The following is a 21,469-nucleotide window of genomic DNA, read 5'->3' on the forward strand; positions in this document are numbered from 1 at the left end:
AATCAAATTTCAACCCTTTACAAGTTTCAATTTTGCAAGATCTCTTTTAATCTTCTTTATATCTTATTTGATTTAAATATCACGTGCGGATTTGTGGCTTACATATATTCGTAATCTTCAAATTAGTACCTCGATTTGTCAATTATATTGTTGAACCAATCATTTTAATCCCAATCCTCCAACAATTAGCAAGGGGGGCAATTTGGGTCAGGTTGGGTCCGGTTGAGCTTTTGCTAAAAAATGAATTGGAATCAACTCGAACCCATCCCAATTTTATGGTAAAAGCTCAAACAAAATTCCTAAAAATTCGACCTGAGTTGAACCCCTAGCAATTAGATCAACCTAAAAGTGAATCTTAAAATAAAATTGAACTGTGATCTTACCAGTGCAAATGCTAACAGACGGGGTCTGGACATTGCAAGCGGTGGGAAGTGCCATAGCCAAAGTCTGGTTGATATTGAGCCCTAGCGAGGCCGCAGTGCCGTTGATGACCAAGCAAAGGCATTGTGGCTGAGACCTGACAACTCCGGCAAGCTGCGAACAACACGCAGGTGAAGGGACCTACGAATTACCCCTAATGTAGTTTAAGCACGGCGAGAGGCTGATGATTGCATTGTTGCAACTTTGTTGAGCCATGGCTCCTGCCCAAAGTGTCATCACAAGGACCATAACTAGACCCATATTCATCCCTCTCAAAGCCATTTTGTTTTGGGTCTGTAACTTGAGTTCACAAGAATGAGGATTAGAGGTCTTGTGTTAGATTTGAGGCTATTCAATTAAATATTTCTGAGTTTGGGATGGAGATGAGAGAGAGATATATAGAGAGAGAATAGAAGAAAATTCATGTGGGTTTTGTTGGTAGCCAACTTTGCTACTCTCAAAACAGGTTTTTGGTCAGCCTAACTTATTCAAATAGAGACTAACCTTTTGAAGGGGAGTGATATATTTGCCCCCTTTTCTTATCTAGGCCAGCCCTCTCTAGTGTCTTTATGACTACCCTTTTACACCACAAGGGGTGGCCGAGGGAAGAAAAAGAGGCGAAGATATCATTCGCCCCTTTTGAAATGTAAAAGTTTATTGCACTAGTCTCGTCTAATAACGCGTGGAAACTTTGAAATAAGAGAAAAAAGGAGGGAAGAAAAATGTGAAAAGCCCTCTTTCCTTCCTAATTCTCGGGTGGCTGTAGTGTCAAAGACGCATGCATATTATAATTTGTAAGGAAGAACTTTGCCTATGTTCCAATTGTTTCTTGTTCCTTTTCTAGAATGAAATGAACGTATTCTTACGTTGGTCCTATCTTGCATTGGGTTGGGTCATAGTTTCTAGGAGGAAAAGTACGGTGCCCGTAGAGAAGTCTGAGGAAATGCTATATCCAACTTTTTTTTACTTGGGACAGTCCCCTCCAGTGTAAAAGAGAAGTCCTAAATACAGTAGAGGGGGCTGTCCCAAGTTTAAAAAAGGGACGAATATATCACTTGCCTTTGTTATCATGTTTAAGTCTTTTTTTAAGAGAAAGATGATTATTACATTCATAAAAATTATAGAGAACCACCATGCGGTAAAAGGCAATTTTTGGGTCCTCAGTGTTGGAAATTTGCCTTGTTTTCCATCCTTGCAGTTTCCAATTATAAGTTGGACTAAGCAAAACAAGAAAGGTGTTTCTTTGGATATGGTAAAACCTATGATATCTAAGAAAGAAATCGTGGGGTTACGGTTTTCTTGAGAGAGAAAAAGTGAGCGAGTTTTTTTGGTTTCCCTTGGTTTTTCTCTCTAGTCATATACTCTTGCTTGAGAGGACAAGAGAGAGTTCTGGTTTGGGGTTTGTAGGTTAATCCCATTGTATTCTTTATAATTTTGCTTTATCATAGTGAATATTGTGTTTCCACCCATGGATTTACGCATCTTGTCTATTCCATGTGTATGATCAGATCGGAGTTTACCTGGTTGATTTCTCAACAAGGGGCACATATATAAAATCAAGACCGTTGATCTTGTAAAACATCATGATGAGACCCACATGGTCGCGATCCCTTAAGGAACTGTTTTAAGAAGATGATGATTCATATGTGGGTTAGTGGGCTACCTTACAAAAGAATGCGTGATTTTTATTTTTTTTTGAGAGAGAAACATAATTACATTCATAATCATATATAACAAGTATAAAGAGAAAGGCCATGCAAAAAGTCACTTTTACAATGTATGGTAAAAAGCAATTTTTGGGTCCTACATGGTGGCATGTAGGTGAAATTGAGATAGTTGATTTTATAAATCATGTCTACGATGGAGCCCACGTGACAAACTATTAGATCATTTTAGATCATTCAGATGAGCCAAACTACAATGTTTCACATTGGCACATCTGTAGCAGTTGATTTAATATGGGTGCATAGAAATTCGCTTAGGCCATGTTTGGATTGCAAGAAAACATTTCTTGAAGAAACTTTTTTCCTAGGAAACTTTTTTGTTTCCACAATTTAGGGGAAAGTGATAAATTTTAACAATAATTTTATAAATTAAACAGAAATTTTCCTTTCATATGTAATCAAACAATGAAAAATATGAAAATTTGGAGAAGTTTCACTGTCCAAACTTTTCCATAAAATATCGGACCTACTATCATACATAAGTCATACCGATTAAATGATAGGTTGTCTGTAAAATTCCAAATATAATCAACTAACAATGATTGATTAGGATTAAATTTTCATCTTAATTATATCTTCATAATATATTATGGATGAAATTTGCTCCACTGTTACAACCAATATACATATAACAATACAAGCAAATAACTGAAAAAACCAACATACAAAGATGATCTCTTTTACGTACCTAGATGGGTTCCACTTGGGGTAGAATAAATTAGTTTAGATTTTTTGAAATTCTCTCTAGTTGTTGGTATGGATAGGAGTCTTATAGATATAAGGGTTATCAAGATTGGCTTGCGTAGGAATTTTAGAGTAAGCGGTCAAGGAGGTTTTCTATAAATAACATGTAAGTAGTCATTTTCAAATTAATGAAGAATTTTATACAAAAATTTTATTTTTTGAGCACGAAGGAGGATTGGCCCTTTCCTCTAAGTGGGTCAAGAGGCTGATCTTCCCTTTAAAAAGATCAATCATGTTACGAACCGATTCGGGTTCATAACAATTGGTATTAGAGCAATACAATCTGACCTCATGTAGAAGCTAATTGAAGGAACAATGGATCAGTCAGATGAGACTATTAGAAAGATCAAAATGCATCTAGCTCCTATGAATGCTAAGTTCTACAAGATGGCATTGTCTCTTGGTGTGAAGTTAGAAGAACCTCCATATCTATAGAAGATAAGTGAAGAGTTCAACGAGAGCACTGTCGAGAAGGCTTGCACAATGAAAAAGAAAAGATGAAACAGAAAAAAAGGAAGAAAAGAATAAGAGCGAAAGAAATCAGGAAGAAGAAAAGGTGAAAAAACACAAAAGAAAGGCGTCGATGATTATCGTCGTTGTCAATTCTGAAAGGGTCATCATCAAAGAATCCATCATTTTGCTCAAATTGGTCAATGCTATTGAGAAGATCCTCACCACCAACCATCTGTGCGTCAAAATATCTTTTATTTCAAAAAAACATAGCGAAGGAGCTTTGATGAACAACACGATGAGATCGATTTGAAAATGAAGCTGCCTAAAACCCTTAAGACGACATACGAAATGATGACTAAACCCAAGACAAAGAGAAGAAGAAAGGGAGCTGTAAGCCCAATGGTTCTCACCTTGGCATTCCCATCTTATTTTTATGATTCCAATACACAAGTGATTTAAGATCACTAATGTGTTTGAATGTCTAAGTTGTAGATGATAATGGTGTTAAGACAAGATTGCTTGGATTGAGGCCAAGAAGCTCTTATTGGACCACATTCGGAAGGCCAAAGACATCGAAGATCCGAGGCGAATGAAGACTTGAAGAATCACATTGAAGATCGAAGTTATGTTAGAATGTATATGATTCAATCTTAGTTTAGATTTTAAGAGGCATAAATTAAGTTAATCTCACACACCCTAAATGTCAAAGTGTTTGTCTTTGTGGTGTTCCAACAATGTGGAACTCTCATAACAATCTCAAATTGGTGTAAAGTTGGAAGCCAGTGAAACAGATTTGAAAATCTGCTGCTGATAGGCTTCTCGGAACTCCGAGAGAATTCTCGGAGCTTCGAGCTTGGAACTCCGAGAAAAGCCTCGGAGCTCCGAGATTTGGTCCAGTAGAATTTTTCATCTTCTATTTGTATTCCCGGAACTCCGAGAGAAATTCTCGGAACTCCGAGACCACTATAACGGGAAGAAATTTGACCGTTGGGAACTTTGCCAGATTTACGACAATGCCCCTCAAATGGTCATATTGGGTTTTCCTATATATATGGGTATTCCAAACTTTCTAATCATCAATCCTAACACTCTAAAACTCTACTTGAATATCCCAAGAGTGAATCAAAGCTTGTTTATGCCTCTCATCCTCTAAGATTAGGATTTGGATCATTAGGCTCAATTTGTACATCTTCTACAAATCTTGTAAACCCTTGTGAGGGAGTTTTTGTTCTTTCTTTCTTATTCAAGAAACTTGTATTAGGCGAGTGTTCGGAGAAGCAGAGCCCACTCTCCGTGGTGAAGATTGCCACCAAGGTTAAAGGCGATCGAAATTGTAATCGACATTGATCTTCGCCGAAGTTAAGAAGATCACATAGTAAAGCCATCAACGGGTTTGGTTGGTGGAGTGGAGTAGGCCTCTCGTTTGGAGGACCGAACCACTTTAAATTTCGGGTGCACTCTCGCTTATCTTATTGCTTTATATTTGCATTTGCACCTTTAGATTTAACTTGTGTGCTTGAATTTCATCTTGATCTCTTAATCTTCAAAATTGGGTTGAGTTTTTAAAAAAGGTTAAAACTTGTTAGCAACCTTATTTTTAACCTCCTTATTAGTTGCCAATTCGGGACCACCCTTGGAATTTCAGGAGCAAGAAGGAGAAAGGGAAAGGGGAAGAGAGAAGAATTTCAGAATGTTCTGCGCGAGATCTCATTTTTCATTAAGTGACCAGCACTTGATGAAAAATGAGATCTCGACCTTAAGGACAAGGTTGATTTCAAGGCTGGTGGACTGTTAAGTACATAGATGGATCCCACTTAGGGTAGAATAAATTACTTTATATTTTGTGGACTTATTTCTCTAGTTGTTGGTATGGATAGGAGTCTTAGAGGTAAGGGTTATCTAGATTGGCTTGTGAAGTGAGTTTTAGAGGAAGTGGTCAAGTGGGTTTTCTACCCTAAGTGGGACCCATCTATGGAATGTTCATGCTTCATTCTATCCTAAGTGGGACCCATCTAGGTACGTACCAATCTCACTGAAATTTCTTGAACTCGTATTCTGCTTCTTGCATGGGGATGAAGGGTCAATATCAGGCTCCACTATAGCTATTAACTTGCAGTTGTAAGTGGCATCCCTTTTATGATGAATAAATACTTGGGGAAAGACCTATGAATACAATTGGAAGGACTCACTTCACATATTTGCTAGAAGTTTGTAATTATTAATATAATTAGAGTACATCAGTTTGGATCTCTTTAAGAGAGATGATTACGGCAAGTTGACCTATCATGATATACACAAATGAGATAGAGGAGCCCATGGACATATCCTGTAGAAAAGTATTGTTTATGGAAATTAAACCAAACCATTATTATCACCAATACATCCTCGAAAGTGTACGGTTCCATCAAGAAGAGTGTGCTTGTCATGTAGCCACTAGAATCAATGACTACTGAGCCCTTTTGTCATGATGTCAGCAACTTGATCATTAGAAGAGATGGATTGTACTTAAAGTTGATTCTTCATCACATAATCGCATATAAAATGAAAATCAATCTCAATCTATCTTTAGTGTGAGCATATATGAAACATTGGATTAAGTGAAAGATATGTAATGTCAATATTATCACACCAAATTAATGATGGAGTAGATGTTGTCGGTTGTGTGTGTAAACAGTATTTTGGGGATTAGAAATATACTTTAAGATGATGATGCCGTAGAAGATGGAAACGTAACCAATCAAAAGCAGTAATCTCACATGAACTGTCAAGTAAACAAAGAAACAGAGAAGAGGTCACATATCAAGTCGCGGCACAAAAACTATTCGCTATCCTCACGGCAAATCTCGCTCCACTATAACGAATCAACAGTGCAAATGGGCTTCTTAGCATATGCCTCCAGGATACATCAACTCTCAATCCAATGGTCTGAACTCACGCAGCCCGAATGCCTATCGAGCTCGCTTATCTTGCTGAATGTCATTAGAAAATTTTGGGAGAAGAAAAATTGAAAGATAAAGAAACAAAGAGAAGACAAAGAAGATAACAGGGAGCCTTTTTTCCCAAAGGATATCTTTCTATTATCTTTAAAATCAACTTTATAGAAAATAAAGAGATCTATAATTGGCGAAATGTTGCACCCCTTAATGCGCAAAAGACATTTCCAAACAGTCCAATAAGATCACTTGGAAACCGTATCTAGAATGGTAAAAAGAGATGAAAAATGGCAAAGCTAATACTCTTTCCACTATAACGTTGCGCTTATGAAAAAACATCTTAACGTCAATGTTAATCTCCAAATAACGACAATGTTATTCTTCTATTACCGGCAACGTTAAGTAAGAAAAGGATAAAACGACAAAGAAAAGGGTGAAGAGAAGGAAAAAGATAAAACAAATAAATAAAAGAGAAAAAGCTTCAAACCACGAGCGGCCAGGTGCGCATGTGTGGTATAGTTAAAAGCTCATCGAATCCACTTGGTGACTCATGTGCGTAGGACCCCTGCTTTTCCTTATCCCATTCACAAGACAAAAGTGGAAATATATATATAGACACACACTCACACATACATATATGGGGAAACTGTTAGGGAGCTTGAGCTCATATAAGCTTATATGAGCTAGAGTGCCCAAACATATGGGTCCCACATTTTTTGGGGTGATCCAAACCATTCATTTGCAAGGCCCCATCATAGATAGGGTGTGTACCAAAAATCAGTTCCATTGGATCATCCTAACCCTCCAAAAGTGGAGGGCAACATGGGTAGATTTGTCGACAAACAATGTCTGTCCATTTTCCCTCTACTTTTGGATGGGTTAGGATGATCCTATGGACTTGATTTTTGGTACACACCCTATCTATGTAAAGGCCTTCCAAATGAATGCTTTGGATCACCCCAAAAATGTGGGACCCATGTGATTGTGTCACTCTAGCTCATATAAGCTATATGAGCTCAAGCTCACAAACAGTTTTCCCTATATATATATATATATATATATATATATATATATATATATGAGGAAAGTGTTTCTAGTCGGTGGCTAGAGAATCTTCTCTAGTCCGCTGACCAAAAACACAGTGGGCCCATGTTGTTTAGATAATCCAAAACGTTCATTTGATAGGCCCTGGCATAGATAGGGTGTGCCCAAAAAATCAGCTGCATAGGATCATCCTAACCCTATGATTTGTGGAGTTTATACTCGTCCATTTTAACCTCTATAAATTGAAGGGTTAGGATGATCCTATGGAGATGGTTTTTTAGGCACATCCTATTTATGTCAGGGCCCATCAAATGAATGCTTTGGATCATCAAAACAATGTGGGCTCACTATGTTTTTAACCTCCACTGTCCATTTTTAACTTTGACAAATCGAAGGGCTAGGATGGTCCTATGGAGCTGATTTTTCGGGCACACCCTATCTATGCCAGGGCCCATCAAATGAATGCTTTGGATGATCCAAACAACATGGGTCCACTATTTTTTGGTCGGCGGACTATAGAAGGTTCTCTAGCCGACCGACTAGAAACACTTTCCTCATATATATATATATAAGGCTCCCTCTCTTCAAGACCAATCTTTCAGCTAATTGGCACCTCCAAGTAACCATAAAAACACACATCAAGTGTGATGAGCAGATCAAGACGAACGTGATGAGCTTTTCCACGTTCGGATCCAAGTCAAATAGAACTTGGTTGGTGCGATCATCGATCCAGGAAGCCAGAAGAATTTAATCTCCGAAGGACTAGTGGCCAAGATGAGATTGACGACCACTCCACATCCACGGCCATATCCACTTGGATGGATCCAAGAAGACATGGAAGAAAGATCACACGTCAATGTACGTTGAAGTTCGCCATTACCGACAAGTACGTTGACGAAGTCACCTGTGAGATGGTACCGTTAGATGTTTGCCAAGTAATTGTTGGTAGTCCGTACTTATGGGACAGCGATGCTATTTTCTACCGTAAGAGAGAAAGTATCGGCTCGTCAAGGATGGAAAAGGCTACGTCATTAAGGTAAATCAACCGACGGAAGGTGCGAAATCACTCATCTTCGCCACTCAAGCCAAAAGGTTAGTGAATGCTAGCGGCAAATTTGTGACGCTCATGACAGGGGCAAAGTCTAGTAGTTCGCAAATGACGGACACACCAGAGACCCAGGCCATCCAACCGAAAAGAGATCCTAAGCAGAAGAAACAGAGATGTACTCGGAAAGTTCATCAGACGAGACGAACGAGCCGTGGAAGACTCCAAGATGAGCCATATTGAGCATTATTCAATTGTAAAAGGCGGACCCATGCCAAGCCAATCGAAATGGACATATGAAGGTGGGGAGCCAATAGCCTTCACCCATCTCAACCGTTGATTTTGCAGGAGCAAAATCCCCTAAAGAGGGGGAGCCATGATCTAGGTGGATTGTGGCTAAAGGTGGGCCCGATTGGAGGCACCACACGTAGCAATAAGTTAGAGCCCGCATGTTTTTTTTTTTTGCCAGGATGATGTGGCATGTTTTTAGCATGGGGTTGATGACATGGCGTGGAGAGAGTCCTACTTGCACGAGTGAAAGGAGAAATTCAAGTTTAGAGATAAACACTATCTCATTCTTGGCAACAAACGTGACATCAAAGGAGCCTACATGCCAGGATTTATCTTATCTAATTAGAGATGTGTTTTAGGAGTTCTTATCTTTGGAAATTTGATGTAAACAGTGACATTAGTTCCCAATAAAAAGAAATCCCACGTACAGTGGAGAAGAAGGATTGCATTTTATTTTCTTAGTTAAATCTACTAGAGAGCTCCCATATTGGAGAGGACAAAAAAAAAATTGCAACGTAAATCCAACTTTGAATCACCCCTTTTTCATTTATTTTATCAATCTTGCATCCGCTGCGCAACGAAAAGCGTCCAAATTTTTGGACTGCATGAGATATCAATATTGCAATTGTATGACGATAGGAATAGAAGTGTAGAATCCTCGAATAAAAAGAGAAGCATATGTGTGAGATGTAGTTAATCAAATGAACAAAAGAAAAGAAATGAAAAAATTAGAGCAGAAAAATATAAGCATAGCAAATGTTGCTCGAAATTCAATTAGAAAAAGAAAACTGCATGGAAAAGGTTGTTCTTTGCCTTAATCAGAGGGAATCGTAGAAAAAGAGATGGACAATTCATAGAAATTAATTACAAAAATTTTGAAAAAAAAAAAAGAAAAAAAAAAGAGAAATCTGCAATACAAAGAGGGAAAAAATAGAAGTGATAATGAAATGCTCTAGAAATAAATAATAAAATGAACAAAACACTACACTTTTTAGTTATTGCTTAAATTAAATCAATTGAAAGAGTCGATAAATTACGGAATAAGAGGGAAAAGGTTCAAAGATGGAGAATTTAGGTTTTTAAGACATTAATAATGTAATTTACGAAGGAGCCATAAAGAAAAAACGAGAAATTGTTGGAAAGAAAGATTCGAACGTAGAAGGATATGGGGCTGGAAAAAGATAAGATTTTCAACTCGAAGGTTGTTCTTCAGTTTCAGATATGAAATTTGTTCATTTCCTTTTCTCTTTTCCTTTTTTTTTTTTTTTTAAGTTTTCCGGTTGGGGAAATGATAAATTTCAGCGGAAATGAAATTTTTATAGGGAAATGCTATCAGCACAACCATATTTTGATATTTGCACAAACCCGGCTATCTTTTCTTCTTTAATTGGCTTTGTGGTCTTTTTGGGAAATTTAATATCCTTTTGACAGCTCTTTAAATACTAAAGGTTTGTGAAAATATCAAAATATGGTCGTGCTAATATCATTCCCCTTTTTATACAGTTAGGGCCTATTTGGCGATCATGAAAAAAGTTTATGGAATATTTGTTTACATGGTGTAAGAGAAGAGAAAGAGACAAAAATGAAAGAGAGATTTGAGGGGATGGTGAGTCACCCAGGCTTGGGAAGCGTTTGGAAAATAGGGATGATTAAAATCCTAATTTAAAATCAGATTTTTTTTTTCCTTTGTTTGCCAAACCCATCATGTGCTCTCCTCCACTCACGTCCCCCTCAATTATCTCTCTCACCATCCCTCTCCACCCTTCTCTCACCTTAGGTAGAGAAATATTCCATGAATTTTTTTCATGGTTACCAAACATTTTTTTCATGAATGCTAAACTAAGGGGCGCCCTTGGAACAAGGGGATGAAAGGGTGCCCCCATTAGCTGCCCATCACCAAAGTGCAATTAATGTTCTTTGACTTCTACATATTATAAATGCAATTATGCACAAACGTAAGATCATGTGAACTGAATATATTTTAAAATTCTACTGTTTAGTTCCACCGCATTTCAATGAATCAAAAAAATTACACCGTCCCCTGAACGATTGTTCTTGCACTCAACGAACCATGATCCAAAAATCTCACCGATTACACAATTCTAGCCATCCACTTAGCATCAAATCCGTTGAGCCTTCGGTTTCAAAATTAACATTGTAAAAAATAGAATTCAAGTCTCACTCTCCTTCTCTCTCACCATAGTTAGGCATTAACCTAATCCTTTTTCTAGGTAAGCTGGGATTGAACCTGTGACCTCAGGGTTAAGATACAAAGCCTCAACCATTGAGCTACAGGAGCAACCCCATATTTTATGCATTAACCAAACCTTATTGACTAGACTATTAATTTCTTATTTACAACGACTAAACTACCATATGGCACATTTCAAGGCCTCAACCCTGACCCAACCTGGCTTGTACCAACCCAAACCTGAGGCTATGCCCTACTCAACCTAAGGAAATGCTAACCCAACCCGAGCCAAAATTGGGTTGGACCCCAACCCAAGTTGCAACCCTCCCTATACGGCTATACATATGGGGGCACTACATAAAATCTCACAAAAACAGCTCTTTAAATGCAATCCTGTCTTGGCCTTTTTCAAAGATTTTCTTGTTTTCTAATTTCTCACCAGAGAAAATCTGAAGAAGAAGAAAGCTTCACATTGCACATTTGAAGGTGAAATCCTCTCTCTCTCTCTCTCTCTCTCTCTCTCTCTCTACAAAGCCAGGCATGCCTCTCTCTGTTTTTGATACTGCAAATTTGCTTTTGTTGGATATATGTTCAAATATAAGCCCATAGATAATGGACCAGGTGTTTGGGCTCATATGGGCTGAAGCCCATAACCTCTTATTCTCTCATCCTTATCCCTTCAATATTTATTCTTGGAATAAATAGGGGCTGGAGGCAACGTGTTAGCATTCCACTTAGATGGAACCCACATAATGCTTCAAGCAAAGATTCCACCGACTCTCTTTTTCTCCTCATTGCCTCTAACAATCTTGAAGCAAATTTTGGGCTAAACCCTAATAGGAGAAAGCTTTGAGCGTGGGTTTCTTCTCGCTTGTGTCTGTCTCTGCAACTCATATTTTGTGGAGAACAAAACAGAGACGAGTTGACTCTCTCTCAAGCAAGCTATGGGTTGTAGTTGGAACAGAATCCATCGGATTGCTTTGTGCAAAACTTCTCTCACATGAAACCCCTGTTTTGGGTGTGGGCTTCTCTCAAACAGATTTTGATTGGAAGTGGGTAGGATCAGAATTTTGGTTGTTTTGTGTTAAACCCCACTTGCAGACACCCATTCTCGGATAGATAGTTGCTGTAGAAGGAGGTGAGGCTACAACAGGAGGCAACCTTCGAGACGGATTTGAGGAGAGAATTTGGCCGTTTGGTTTTCCTATCCAAATCAGCCTTCACAAGCAGATTTGGGCGTGAGACACTCACCCTCACCTGATCCTCCATCGTGGGTTAATTCCCACTCACACATAGCAGATTTGGTCGTGGGTTTTGTATCCCACAGTAATTATTTTTTGCGTATGTGGTTTTATTCACACAGAAACAAACATTTTGGGGGTTCGTTTCTTGGATTTTGGTCCTTGCCGATTGGGTTTCTCTTCGCTCGTTTCACGCGGTTCGTTGTGGTTCTCTCAGTTCGGGTCTTGGATTTGACTTTTGGATTGGGTTCTCGCGATTCGCCAATCAGGTGCACTCTTTTCAATTTATTTTCGTAAATATTAAAATGGAAAAGTATGCGATTCCCTTTGAGATGGTCAAACTTCAATCGTTTGGAGGATCTGAGTTCAGTTCCTGGAAGCGAAAGACTCAGTTCGGTTTGAAATATGTGAATATTTTCTATACTGTTCTGAGTACCTTTGCTGATACGGGAGAAGATGTTGATGAATCTCAATGGAAAAAGGACGAGGATTTCTGCAAAGACTTCTTATTAAATTGTTTATCAGATCGTCTTGCAGAAACCTATAGCAAATTTGGCACTGCTAAAGAAATCTGTGATCATTTAGATGCTCAATTCAAGAAAGAGGAAGAATTGTCCAAGACTCACCTTGTGGACAAATTCATGGATTTCAAATTCCAAGAGAACCTGGAAATCACTCCTCAAGTATCTGATTTAGAAATTTTGAGATCTAAATTGGCCAATGAGAACATTCCTTTACCTGATGCTTTTCTGGTAGGTGCAATTATATACAAGTTACCATATGCATGGCACTCTTTCAAAACAGAAATGTACAGAAAGGAAGTGCAAGTGGGACTGGATGATCTCAAACAATTCATTCGAATCGAAGATGAGAATAAAGCTAGGAATAACTTGGAAATTGTTAGACATCAACAGTCAGCTGCTAACACTGTGATATATCCCAAGAAATTTCCTAAGTCATCTAAGTCAACCAAAAGTGATACCCCTAAGTTGGAAGCCAAAAAGCCTATCTTTAAGAAGAAGAAGGGCAAGTGCCACAATTGTGGAAAGTGAGGTCACTTTGCTGCAGATTGTAGGTAACCTAAAAAGGTTAAATCTGACACACCACAGAAGCAAGCTACTATGATGATAGATAAGGCTGAGCCTAAAAGTTTTGTTGCCATGTTGGCCAAAGGGAAGGCCAGTACTTCTTCTGAGTGGTGGTTAGATACAGGTGCCACTTGTCATGTTTGCAACTTAAAGAAACTTTTCACTGATATTACCCAAGTAAAGGAGACTGTTACAGTGGCTAGTGGAGCAGATGTAGAGGTCACTCACACTGGTACTGCGAACCTGGCCCTTTCTTCAGGTAAATTATTAACTTTAAAAGTTGTTAAAGTAGTTCCTACTATTCAAAAGAATTTGATTTCCATTGGTTTGCTTGACAATGCTGGCATGTGTACATCCTTCTTGGGTGGTAGAGTAACTTTAACAGTTAACTCTTATTATTTTGGATGTGCTTTCTTGATAGATGGTATGTATAGATTGAGTTTAGCAAATGAGACTGTTAGTCAAGTGAGTTCACCTTTGATTGCTCCTAAGTTGTTACATAACAGACTGGGACATGTGAACTATAAGAAAATGGTCCAACTTGCTAAAACTTATGGTATACTTTTAGATATGTCAAATGATTTTGACAAGTGTGAGGTTTGTGCTCAAACTAAGATCACTAGAAAACCTTTTCGTCAGGTTTCTAGGAGCACACAACTTCTTGGATTGATACATTCTGACCTCTGTGACTTTAAAAGTTTTACTACTAAAGGTGGTCAGAAGTATATGATTACATTTATAGACGATATGTCAAGATATTATCATATTTATTTGTTAAAATCAAAGGATGAAGCTTTTGCTAAGTTTAAGTTTTCAAGAATCGAGTTGAATTGCAACTGAACCTGAAAATTAAGAGAGTTAGGAGTGATAGAGGAGGAGAATACACTTTTACAGAGTTCAAGGAATTCTGTGCCTCTCAGGGCATAATACTTGAAACTACTGCTCCTTACTCGCCTCAATCTAATGGTGTAGCTGAGCGTAAGAACATGACGTTAACAGAAATGTTAAACTCCATGTTATTGACAGCCGGCATGCCTAATTGCTATTGGGGAGAAGCAGCTTTGACTGCAACTCACATTCTGAATAAATTGCCACACTCAAAATGTTCATCCACTCCTTATGAGTTATGGCATGGACATCCTTGTAGATATGATACTCTTAAGACTTGGGGCTGTATTGCTTATGTAAGGATACCAGATCCTATGAGACCTAAAGTGGGACCTAAAACAAACACTTATGTTTATTTAGGAGGTGCAGAAGATAGTGTTGCTGATCGTTTTTTGGATCTATCAACCAATATGGTTATAGAATCTCGAGATGCAGTTTTCTTTGAGAATAAATTTCTCAGAGATCAGGGTTTGACCATACCAGGCAATATAGAGGTGGTTACAGAATTGCCAGTTGAGTCAGAACCAGTTACTTCTGACACTTGTCCCAAATTAATATCTGAGTCAGTTCCTGTAAGAGTTTCTACAAGAGATAGAGTACCCAAAAATTTTGGTGAGGACTTTGTGACCTACCATTTAGAGAATGATCCATCATCCTATAAGGAAGCGATGAGATCTAGGGTCTCTTTGTTGTGGGCAGAAGCCATTGATGATGAAATGAGCTCTCTGTTACAAAATCTAACTTGGCAGCTAGTCGATTTGCCAAAAGGGGCCACGACTGTGGGCTGTAGATGGATATTGAAGAAGAAACTTAATCTTGACGGATCTATAGCTCGATATAAAGCACGTTTAGTAGCTAAGGGCTATACTCAAGTGAGTGGGATAGACTACTTTGATGTCTACTCACCGGTCTGTCATTTGGCTACAATAAGAATTCTTCTTGCTTTGACATCTATTGAGCATTTTGTTGTGCATCAAATGAATGTAAAGACAGCTTTTCTCAATGGAGAACTGTCGGAGAAAATCTACATGAATCAACCTGAAGGGTTTGTCATGAAAGGTTTTAAGCATAAAGTTTGTAAATTAAACAAATCTTTATATGGTCTTAAACAAGCACCTAAATTGTGGCATCAGAAATTTGACAAAGTAGTAAAGAGCCTTGGGTTTCTGTCAAGTGACTCAGATAAATGCCTTTATTATCGTTTTGTGTCGAATAAGATCGCAATTATTTGCTTGTATGTAGATAACATGTTGATTCTTGGTTCCGATCTCTCTGTAGTGAGTGATGTGAAACTAGCCTTAGGTAAAGAATTCGACATGAAAGACCTGGGTGTTGTTGACACCATTCTTGGTATGAAAGTAAGTTTTGAGAGGCAAGGAATTTCCCTTAGCCAAGCCCATTATATTGAAAAACTACTTTCTATATGGGGATGCAGTGAGTGCAAACCGATTGAGACACCATTTGATTATACCAAGAAGCTGATCTCTAATGAAGGAGACAGTGTGAATCAGTTAGATTATTCTAGACTGATTGGTAGTCTCATGTATGCTATGAGTTGCACTAAGCCAGACATAGCCTTTACAGTTGGCATGCTGAGTCATTTTACTAGTAATTCTGGCCATGAGCATTGGGATGCCCTTATGAGGCTAATGAGATACCTTAAGGGTATTTAAAACTATGCTCTTTGTTATGGTGGCCATCCTCCTGTTTTGGAAGGATATTCTGATGCATCATGGGGCTCAGAATTAAGTGACAGTAAGTCTACCAGTGGTTATGTGTTTACCCTGGGTGGAGCTGTTGTAGCGTGGAAGTCGAAGAGACAGACTTGCATTGCCTTGTCGTCTATGGAATCAGAAATTTATGCTCTAGCTTCAGCTGCAGATGAAGCAGAGTGGATAAAGAATCTGATTATGGACATTCCACTTACTAGGTTAAGGATTCATTCCTTAAGTGTCTTCTGTGATAATCAAGCTACAATTACGATTGTGAAGAACTCACTCTTTAATGGTAAGAGGAGACATCTTAGGCTGAAACATGCCATGCTGAATTATCTCATTGAACACGGGATTATCACTTTGATTGATGTAAGATCGAAGGATAATATGGTCGATGCTCTCACAAAAGGATTGAATAAAGCTCGAACATTCAAAATTGTAAAGGAAATGGGATTAAAATCTGTAATGATAGAGGAAAATTAAGTTAAAGCCTTTATAGACAAGACTTAACTTATATTATCCAGGTTATGGACTTAATCTACATTCTCCATGTTCATTTGAATTTTCGAATATTCCTTGTATGGCCCTAGATAAGCACTTGATATGTTTTCTTTATGTTTAAAGTTGTTGTATATCATTCCACACTTGATGATATACTCTCTTCTGAGATAGGTTGTACATTCCACATTTGATGATACAATTTAACTGAAACTTTGTTATCCTGTTTGGGAAGGGTTGGACATTCCACACTTGATGATTCAACTTGACTCAAATATGGATAAGATGACTTAACATTTTATGGAAACATGAAATGGTTGTTTGCAAAAGAAACCAATTTTTGGTCTTGTTCTTTATTGAAACTTGAAAATTCTATTGAATGGTTCTTTGCAAAACAAGCTATTTTGGTCTTGTTCTTTATTGAAACTTGACAATGATGCTTATGGTGAGAGTGATACTGATACTTTTTCAGTCATTCATGTGTGTAATTTATGTTTTACACAAATGGTTGGATTCATTCTCATGAAATCCATATTGTGGTAATTCATAGGGATTGGCGAAAAAGGAGGAGCACATCTTGATTTTGACTTTGACGAAGATGACTTACTTGATGATGAGTAAATCTTCTAAAGTTGTAAAGACTGAGTGCCTTCTTTCTGTATGTGTATAGAGTTCACTTATATGTGAAACTTTATTTTTGGATCTTGATGAGAATCATACCCCATGAATGAATTTTTCTGAGATCAGTGAGGTTCATGTATATATGAAACTTCATTTTGGTTGAGTTTATTGTATATAAAACTCTTGTTTGTTCATAAAAGTATTTGTGTTTTTCAGTTGGATTACAGATCTTTTATGATAATCTGATGTGGATAGTTTAATATATTGTTTGAACATCACACTTTCTATCTATGGATCGTGCCATATGTAGAACATAAGGAGGAGATTGTTAGATATATGTTCAAATATAAGCCCATAGATAATGGACCAGGTGTTTGGGCCCATATGGGCTGAACATAACCTCTTATTCCCTCATCCGTATCCCTTCAAATATAAGCCCATAGATAATGGACCAGGTGTTTGGGCCCATATGGGCTGAAGCCCATAACCTCTTATTCTCTCATCCTTATCATTCAAATATAAGCCCATAACTCTCTTTTTCTCCTCATTGCCTCTAACAGCTTTCATTCGTACCTTTACTTTGAAATTACTGCTTTCTCTTCCCTTTATGTGCAAATTTCAGTTGTTTTTTTTCCTGGTTGGAATTTTCGTTATGTAAGAATGCTATGTTGGGTTTCTTGAAGTTCTTTATCTGAATAATATGTTGGGATTTCTTGAAGTTTTGACGTGAATTTTCGTTCCATTGTTTTACACAATACTATATGTTTGGATTTCTTGAAGTTTCTAATGTGAATTTTCTTTTTGTTGTTTTATAGAGTAGTATGTGGGGTTTCTTGAAGTATTTGATGCGCATTTTCTTTTCATTGTTTTATAGAATAGTATGTTGGGGTTTCTTGAAGTTCTTGACCTGATTTTGATGCGGATTTTCTTTCCATTGTTTTATTCACCGTCTTCGTAGCAAAATGTGAGGTGGGCTTTATGCCTACTCGTAAGTGATCGTAAATATTAGGGATTTTCAGTTCAATTTGATTTTCTTTTTGTTCTTGACATTGATTTATTGCACATTTTCTTCTTGACCTGATATTGATTTCCTTAGTTGTTATTCTTTGATACTCTGCTTACTCTCAGATATTCCTATTTGCCTAATTTTTTTATGGAAATCTTAGGTGTGTTTGAAGAGCTTTGAGAATACGCTATTCCGCTTAGTTTTTGTGATGTTTTGTTATAAACGGCTGGATATAGCAATTCAAGACACGGACGTCGTTGATTTAGTGAGACATGGGATTTGTTAATTTAGGGCATTAGATTTCAAGAGTTCTTGAAATGATTTTTTTTTTTTGGTTAAATGTGGCTTTCTTCACTGTTTATACTCTTCAATTTCACTTTGCCCACAGTTTTCTTAGCAAATATGTTTGTTTGACCCCAAAAGAAGGTTCTTGAAAATTGTTGCTGTTTCTTTTAGGGTGTTAATTTGGTGGCTATTAGGGTTCTGTAGTGTTTTACCCGTTGTTTATAAACTCATACTTGGTCAATAACTCTCCCTGGCATAAGTGCGTTGACTCAGATGATCTATGTTTCAGGGTGTTGGTTAAATAGAGTTGTAAAGAAGTCGTCTGGTAACCTCCCAAAGTTTGGAAATTGTAGTTTTTTTATACAAAGAATACCTTTTATTATAGAGGTTTAGACATTAGGAAAAACGTTTTGAAATCAGTGTAGGACTAAAAATCAAGTTGGAAGCATTCTCAAAATGATTTTAAAAAGAAATCAAGAGATTAGGTTTTATTTAATGTAGACTTGATTTTGTTTAGAAACCAATGGCTTGGATTGAAATTAGGCTTTAGAACGAAATCCTAGCTTCATAGAGGTTGAATCTACTTAGGCAATTGCCTCAAGAGAGTCTACACAAGGTAGAACACTTTGGAGGCAATTTGATTAAATTTAAAGGCAAATCGAAATTAACTAGGTTGTTTCATTATTGATCTTGCAGTTCACAATAAGCAATCGATAGCTATTTAGTACCAATCAGTAGCGATTTGTTGTGACCAAGTTCTGATTTGTGCAGAAACGGGCTGGCTCAGTTCAAGATGTTTTTAGTTTTCTTCAAAACAAGCTAATCCTAAAGGAAATGGTTTTATGAATGAATATCATTTTTTTCTTGCTCTCTTCCAAGTCATGGATGTGAAGTCTACTTTCCAAAGGAGCGCCCTTGACCCTATTGGGTGATGCCTAGGGTTCCCTTGTTGCGATGCCTCATGATTGAAAACCCCTTTGTATGATGCATTAGGTCTTGTTAGAGTGATTTGAACTATATTATCATGATCTCCTTCAGTGTGATGCCTTAGGAAAACCGTCTGTGTGATGCATTTTGTTCCATTGGTGTGACTCCAACAACTATTCTCTCTATCCGATCTATCTAAGGTATTAGTTATTTTTTCTATTTAGATGTCTCTTTATCTTTGATTCCAATCATCAGTTCTTTCTTTTCTTCCCTACCAATTCCATTAGATCCATAGATTTCAAGTCCTATGATCATTTCTTCTTGATAAATCATACATTAGCCTTGTTAGTATTCTAAGAATTTTATATAAGACTATTAGATTTGTTCCGCAACTTCTGGGTGCTTTCAAATTACTAGAAGTGACATTATTAACCTCAACCAGTCCAGATTTAGCCACATTGTAAACCCTAGCACAACGAAACCTAGTTCTTTTCCCAAATCCTTGACTACATCTCTTCTATTTCAAAAAAAAAAAAAAAGGAAAGAAAAGTGTGACTCTTTTCTAGCTTGACAGAGTGACTCCATCGAGAACCTTTCTAGATTGGTGAGATGCTCTTCTAGTTGAGATATAACTTGAGCTAAGTTGGGACAACGATGCAAGACAATGCAAGACAACGGGATCTCTAAGAACGAATGAGCCATTGCTCGAGGATATATTGAATGTCAGTTCTGTTCCTCAATCCCTGTGTGCTTCTTAATGGTTAGAGGCGACCTTATTGACCTCATCCAGTCCAGAGTGAGCCATATTGTCAACCTTAGCACAATTGAACCTAGTTCTTTGCCAATCATTGACTACAACCCGTTGTCATCTAGGTTCAGATCCTGCAATTTCGAATAATAAATCATGCACATAGTTAGTCCTATATCAACTTGGTAGTATTACTTGTAGTGGGGCTATGTCACAAGATGTGGTCGGCTGGTCTTGTAAGTATTGGCCTTGAAGGCTCATTTGATGGGATGGCATGTGGCACATATGGTGTGGGGGTCTAACAAGAAACAATTCATCCTGTGGAGGGCAAGTGGCACACTCAATGCAGAGGGGCTGCCTATTGCTGATGTGAATGCCATATTGTCCGGCCTTGATGGCCGAAAGGCGGTAGATGTTTGTGAATGCTGCCTGTTAATAATGTGAGTTTCATAGATCCACTTCTCAATTAATTATTAATTTCTATTTTATGTTATTATTTTATTTATACATGTCTATATTATTTTATTTATACATGTCTTTTATCATATCTATTGGTATTTTTATGTGATTCTCTTACTGAAAAAAAGTGGTTCAGGTTGTAGATTTATGCAAACCCAAACCCAAGAACAAGTGCTTCTGACATCGAGACTGTTATGATTCACCAATTTGGGTAGGTGCCAATATAGCAAGCCAAATCATGATTGGTGAATTTAATTTTTTCAAATGCCTATTGACCACTGATGTTTTATTTTGTTCCATGTGTCAACCATGATTGCTGAATTTATCTAGATTAAATCTCTCCTCAAAAAAAATGGAATTAGTGCATGAAACATTCTTGTCATGTCTTGTGATAATTTGTGATTCACATATCAACAAATATGATTTTGTGAGTGGACAATGCACATTGAAGGTGATAGTTGTCACTTGTAAGTGAGGTGTTCTAAAGAATTGTCGAAGGTCATATATATTTATATATTAAAAGTGAAGATTAAGTGGAAAATTTACTCATCCAGGCAACAGATAGATGGCGATTTTGAGATCTTGTTGGCCATCTCAGAATGAAGGATCCCCATTTTCTAACTCGAGGGAGAGCTTAGCTCAAAGTGCTTTTAGGCTAGTTTAGTCATTCCATATTAGCATTCCATTTCTTTGTGTGGTTGTAAGGGACAATATATACTAGTCACATTTTAGGAACATTAATCAGGCACATGAATTGGACATGTGTAAGTCACCATCCCTTTCATTTGTTTGACCAGTTTGATGGTTGACGGCCGTCCAATTCTCACATCATCATTAACCATCCAAATAGAAGACTTATAAGGACTACAAATGTACTATTAGAAAACAAATGATGGACGGTATGCACTTTCAATGGGTAAAAGTTCGTTGATTGGATGATTAGGATTGTCCTATTAACATGATTTTTCAGTTGTAGCCACCCCATCTGTAATCGTCTTCCCAATTGACTATCTGGATTCAACAGGTTCTGAATTTTAGTTTATTCCATGTATTCTGAATTATAGTTCCTAATACCAGAAATAGTAAAAATACGTTTCATGAAGAAAACACTGTCTGTGTACAATTTACGTTTCTCAGCATTTCTGTTT

The sequence above is a fragment of the Tasmannia lanceolata genome, unplaced genomic scaffold (genome assembly GCF_043159265.1).
Source record: "Tasmannia lanceolata isolate RefF3 unplaced genomic scaffold, GAP_Taslan_0.1 ptg000012l, whole genome shotgun sequence".
Lineage (NCBI taxonomy): Eukaryota > Viridiplantae > Streptophyta > Magnoliopsida > Canellales > Winteraceae > Tasmannia > Tasmannia lanceolata.